General features: G+C 40.9%; 1 pseudogene; it reads left to right on the plus strand.

Annotated features, from left to right (window-relative positions):
- Positions 1–1,548: 1,548 nt before the first annotated feature.
- On the plus strand, positions 1,549–3,606 carry LOC130924389 (probable ATP-dependent RNA helicase DDX41; annotated as a pseudogene).
- Positions 3,607–5,367: the final 1,761 nt, after the last annotated feature.

The following is a 5,367-nucleotide window of genomic DNA, read 5'->3' on the forward strand; positions in this document are numbered from 1 at the left end:
AAATAGTACTTATGCACCGCATGTTAAATATATATATCCATCTTGTCTTATCTTTCCATTCCAACAATAATTTACAGAAAAATATGGCATATTTTATAGATGGTTTGAATTGCGATTAATTACGATTAGTTAATTTTAAGCTGTAATTAACTCGATTGGAAATTTTAATCATTTGACAGCCCTAGTTTTTATACGTCTGAATTTTTAACATATAAATCACCTTAGGGCAGTACTTCTCAAATGGTGGGGCGCGCCCCCCCCAGGGGGGCGCAGAGCGATGCCGGGGGGGCGCGAGTGACCTCGGGGAACATGCTTTTTTTTTTTTTTTTTGCCGTACTAGAATAAAGTGTACTTGCACATCCACTCCGTGGGTGGCAGTGGCGCTCTCATTTTCAAAGTGCGTGCAGTATTTTTGAAGTAAGCAAGAGCACACGGAAGAGACTCATGCAGAGCTGGACTCACGCAGCGACCCACTGTCTTTCTCACGTGTCCGGCCGAGAAGTGCCGTTTTCGGCTTGGGATCGTCACGACCACCGCCCTCACCTACGGTTCTCCCTCGGCCGCCGAGAATGCGCTTTTTTCGGGCCGTTTGCCTTTGACTTTTAATATAGTGGGAAATGAGGAAAGACCACTGTTTACTGAGTCTAAAAATGATTATAGCGGAGAAGCCAAATCAGTTAAGACGCCACTTAAAGACATTAGACCTCAATCTCATTGATAAGCCGCTTGATTGTTTTTCAGCGAAAATGTGCCGAATATTGCCAATTGTCACAATCGTCCCGCTTTGTCAGTGTTATATCAGTAAACCAGTGAGCACTGTGGTGAATCAGCGAAAATAAAAATTTTCCTTCTGTCCAGAGACCTTTTTCCCCCCTTCTATTCAGTTTTGTTTTTTTTCGGTCAAATTTTTTGGCATGTTGTCCTGAAGAGTAAATGTTTCTAATCAATTTGAATTTGTTATTATTTACTGATTTTATTACATTTTATTTTTCAGTATCAAATGGTCAAAAATGTACCTTGAGTGTATTTTTACAGTTTGGATGTGACTTTTTTTTTTTTTTTTTAACTTCAGGCAAATTGATGCGCATTAAGTCTTTTCTGTTACAAGCAACACAATGTTAAAAAAGTTATACTTTATTACAAGTTGATCTATGTTACTTTTTTTCTTTAATAGAAAAAAAAGGACACAATGTTAGGCTGAGGCGTACTTATAATAGTAATATAGACGAATGATACTATTTACAGTGGCGGCAGAGAGTTGGGGGGGGGCGCGAAACATTTACGTCTTCCTTGGGGGGGCGTAACAGAAAATAATTGAGAAGCACTGCCTTAGGGACATCAAGGCACGTAAAAATATCTTCTTCTTTTGATTAATGGCGGATTGCAAGCAACTTTTGGGTGTTTACTGTCATCTAGTGTACTGTACAAGAATGTGCAGCGCCCATGCCTTCAGCTTTACGATCTATAAATAAACTGAAAGTCTTTCAAGAATTTAAACAGTGCCGTCTAAACAGTCTTCCTCTTCCCTCATCCAAAGTAAACCCTTCAAAGACCATTATAACCTAAAAAAAAGAAATAGATTTAATCTATCGCGTACATAACATATCTATATCTCCATCATCTCTCGTGCATCATTTTGCGCATGCGCAGTGGCAATCCGGAGGTCTGTCAAGATCGGCTAGTGACAACTTCCGTCCGTTATTTTGTCGGTTAGTGCCTCGTTTGTCCACGCATAGTAGCGCTTCGCATTGGGAAAGATGGAAGAAGACAATCGACTGAAAACGAGATCTCATGGAGAGGTTGAAGGGTCGGAGGACAAAGATTACATCCCCTACGTTCCCGTCAAAATCCGTAAACTACAAATGATTCAGAAGATGTTGCGATTACGTGGTAAAGTAGTGGATGAGGAACATCGAGACCGTTGGGAGGATCAAAGAGATGAAGACGAAGGGCTCGGTCCTCGTTCAGCCTCCTTGACCAGTATCAACATCTCAAGGAAAAAGCAGAAGCACGCAAAGAGTCAGCCAGGGAGAAGCAACTCAAAGAGGAAGAAAAGATTTTAGTAAACGTCGCAGAGGGGAGAGCTTTGATGTCGGTGAAAGAAATGGCCAAAGGTATCATTTATGACAATCCAATCAAAACAAGCTGGAAGGCACCGCGCCATATCCTCAATTTGCCCGAGACCAGAAATGAGCGTGTCAGAAGTTTCACATCCTGGTTGACGGCGACGGCACCCCACCTCCAATCAAAAGCTTCAGGAAGATGAAGCTTCTGCCAGCAATTCTTAAAGGTTTGAAGAAGAAAGGAATTGTACAGCCAACACCAATTCAGATTCAAGGAATCTCCACAGTTCTATCAGGTCGCGACATGATCAGCATCGCCTTTACTGGTTCGGGCAAAACTTTGGTCTTTACTTTGCCCATCATCATCTTTGCCCTGGAGCAGGAGAAGGGGTTGCCCTTCTTTAAAATAGAGGGGCCATACGGACTCATCATTTGTCCTTCAAGAGAACTCGCTCGACAAACGCATGGCATCATTGAATATTACTGCAAACTGCTGGAGGAAGAAGGAGCCCCTAAGCTGCGAACAGCCCTGTGTATTGGAGGTATGTCAGTCAAAGAGCAAATGGACATGGTGAAACATGGTGTGCACATGATGGTTGCCACTCCTGGGTGTCATATGGACTTGTTACAGAAGAAGATGGTGAGTCTGGACATCTGTCGCCACCTGGCCCTGGATGAGGCCGACAGGATGATTGACATGGGCTTTGAGGAGGACATCAAGACAATTTTCTCTTATTTTGAGGGTCAAAGACAAACGCTGCTTTTTAGTGCCACTATGCCCAAGAAGATCCAGAATTTCGCCAAGAGTGCTTTAGTAAAACCGATCACCATCATTGTTGGCAGAGCAGGTGCTGCCAGCTTGGATGTCATCCAGGAAGTTGAGTATGTAAAAGGGGAGGCAAAGATGGTGAACCTGCTCAGATGTCTCCAGAAAACTGCGCCTCCTGTCTTGATTTTTGCTCAGAAAAAGGCTGATGTGGATGCCATCCATAAGTATTTGCTGCTGAAAGGTGTGGAGGCGGTGGCCATCCATGGAGGGAAATATCAAGTGGAAAGAACAAAAGCCATTGAAGCGTTCAAAGAAGGAAAGAAGGAAGTACTTGTTGCCACAGATGTGGCGTCCAAAGGTCTGGATTTCCCAGCCATCCAGCACGTCAACTACGACATCCCCGAGGAGATCGAAAACTATGTCCACCGAATTGGAAGAACAGGCCAATCTGGCCAGACCGTTATAGCCACAACGTTCATCAATAAAGGCTGCGATGAGTCCGTATTGATGGATCTGAAGGCCCTGCTTATAGAAGCCAAGCAAAAGGTTCCTCCGGTTCTGCAGGTGCTTCCGTCCGGGGACAAAACAATGTTGGATATCAGCGGAGAGAGGGGTTGTACATTTTGTGGCGGTCTTGGTCATCATATTACAGATTGCCCGAAATTAGAGGCAATGCAGACCAAGCAGTTCACCAACATCGGGAGGAGGGACTACCTGGCTCGAAGCTTGATGGACTTTTAAGTGTTTTGGGGATTGTAAATATTGTAAATAAATGTTTCTGGGAAAAAAAGTGATTTTTAAAAATTTATTTAACAAATAACAACACGACGTACAAACACATATGCATACAATAAACACAACAGATGCCAGGGGATCAGTCGCTATTAAGTAAACCAATTTTTTTCTTTGTACGAATAAAAAGTTTTATTTTTCGAGTCCTTGATAAGCTCCAAATTGGAGATGGTGTCATTATAAAAATGTTTGAAAGCCGGTTTCAGGATTTCATACATTTTTTAATTAAAAAAAAAAAAAAAAAGCCTTTAATATTAAAAAATTCCCAAAAAATATCTGCTTCTGGAAAAAAAATAACATTTTCCCATTTTAGTGTTAAGTCCTCCTTAATCCTGCCACCTATTAAAGAAAATGTTTGCCTTTATTAATGTTATTTAAAATATTTTGGTTTACGTTAATTTTTATAACTTAGACAAACACGTCCCAGATATATATACAGTGGTACCTCTACATATGATTGCTTCGACACACGAACTTTTCCACATCCGACGTAAAATTTGACTCGCCATTTGTTTCTACATCCGACGACATGCTCGAAATACGACGACAATGGCAGCACCGCAGACGAATGCACGGCGGATTTTCTTGTGTGACAAATCAACACAGGTTTCAGAAAAGGTTGGTACAGGTGGTGAAACAAGGAAAAAGTTGACGCTTACTTTCTAAATGAAGATGCAAATGTCAGAAAAATATGAGCGTGGGGTGAAATGGCTCAACAATACATCTCCACAGTCCTCCTCCGACCATCGTTCGCCAGTCTTTATAAGTTAAACTGACAATTCTTATTGTGGTAACATCTCCAGAGAAATCGCCAGCTTCGCCACGTTTTCATCATTTCTTTCACAACTTATTCAACACAAAACGCCTGCTGTCTGCCGCAATTGACGATGTTCTCAAGAAAGCATTGAAAGCGAAAGTAAACTCTCACCCGCTCCCCTCCCTCTTTGTCACGTCAGCCCCGCGGTGCCTTCAGGTACAGAAAAAAACGTCCGCCTTATTAGTACCCGTTTCGTTACACTATTACAGGAATTATTATTATATTATTAATCCGATTTTTATTTATTATTTATTTGTTTTGCTATATGTAATTACCATTTGTAATAGTACCAGCAGTATTTTTTAAGGATTTAGTGCAGGTTTTTGGGCTGTGGAACGAATTAATGGAATTATAATGTATTCCTATGGGAAAATCCTGCTTGACATACGACCATTTCGACTTACAAACAAGGTCCTGGAACGGATTAATTTCTTATGTAGAGATACCACTGTATATATTTTTGTTTTACAACAATCCCATTAAGTGTCAGTAGAGGGCAATTATGTAGCGTCAGTAATTCACATTTGTTCATGTTTAGTTTACATGCTGAAGCCTTTGATAACATTTTAATAACCTGCGCACTAGAATCTGGTAAACATTAGCATTGTATAGCATTTAAGAAAGCAGACTTTTCCTATGTAAGTTAGCCTTTTGATTTTGTTTTTTTGTAAGCTACTCATTCATTTACATCGTTTGAGGCTAAACTCAGGCGCTAGCTGAGTCCAAGATTGAAGTAAAACTAAACTAAATCCTGTATTTTCATCTTTAGCACAACGAAGCTGCTAGTGTCCGATGTGCACCTGAGTTTAGCCTCAAACGACATAAAAAAATAAATAAATGAGGATCTTACAGAACAACAATTGGCTTACTTGCATAGCAAATGTCCGCTAGCTTAAATGCTATATAATGCTAATGTTTACCAGATT

Source organism: Corythoichthys intestinalis, chromosome 11, assembly GCF_030265065.1.
Source record: "Corythoichthys intestinalis isolate RoL2023-P3 chromosome 11, ASM3026506v1, whole genome shotgun sequence".
Taxonomy (NCBI): domain Eukaryota; kingdom Metazoa; phylum Chordata; class Actinopteri; order Syngnathiformes; family Syngnathidae; genus Corythoichthys; species Corythoichthys intestinalis.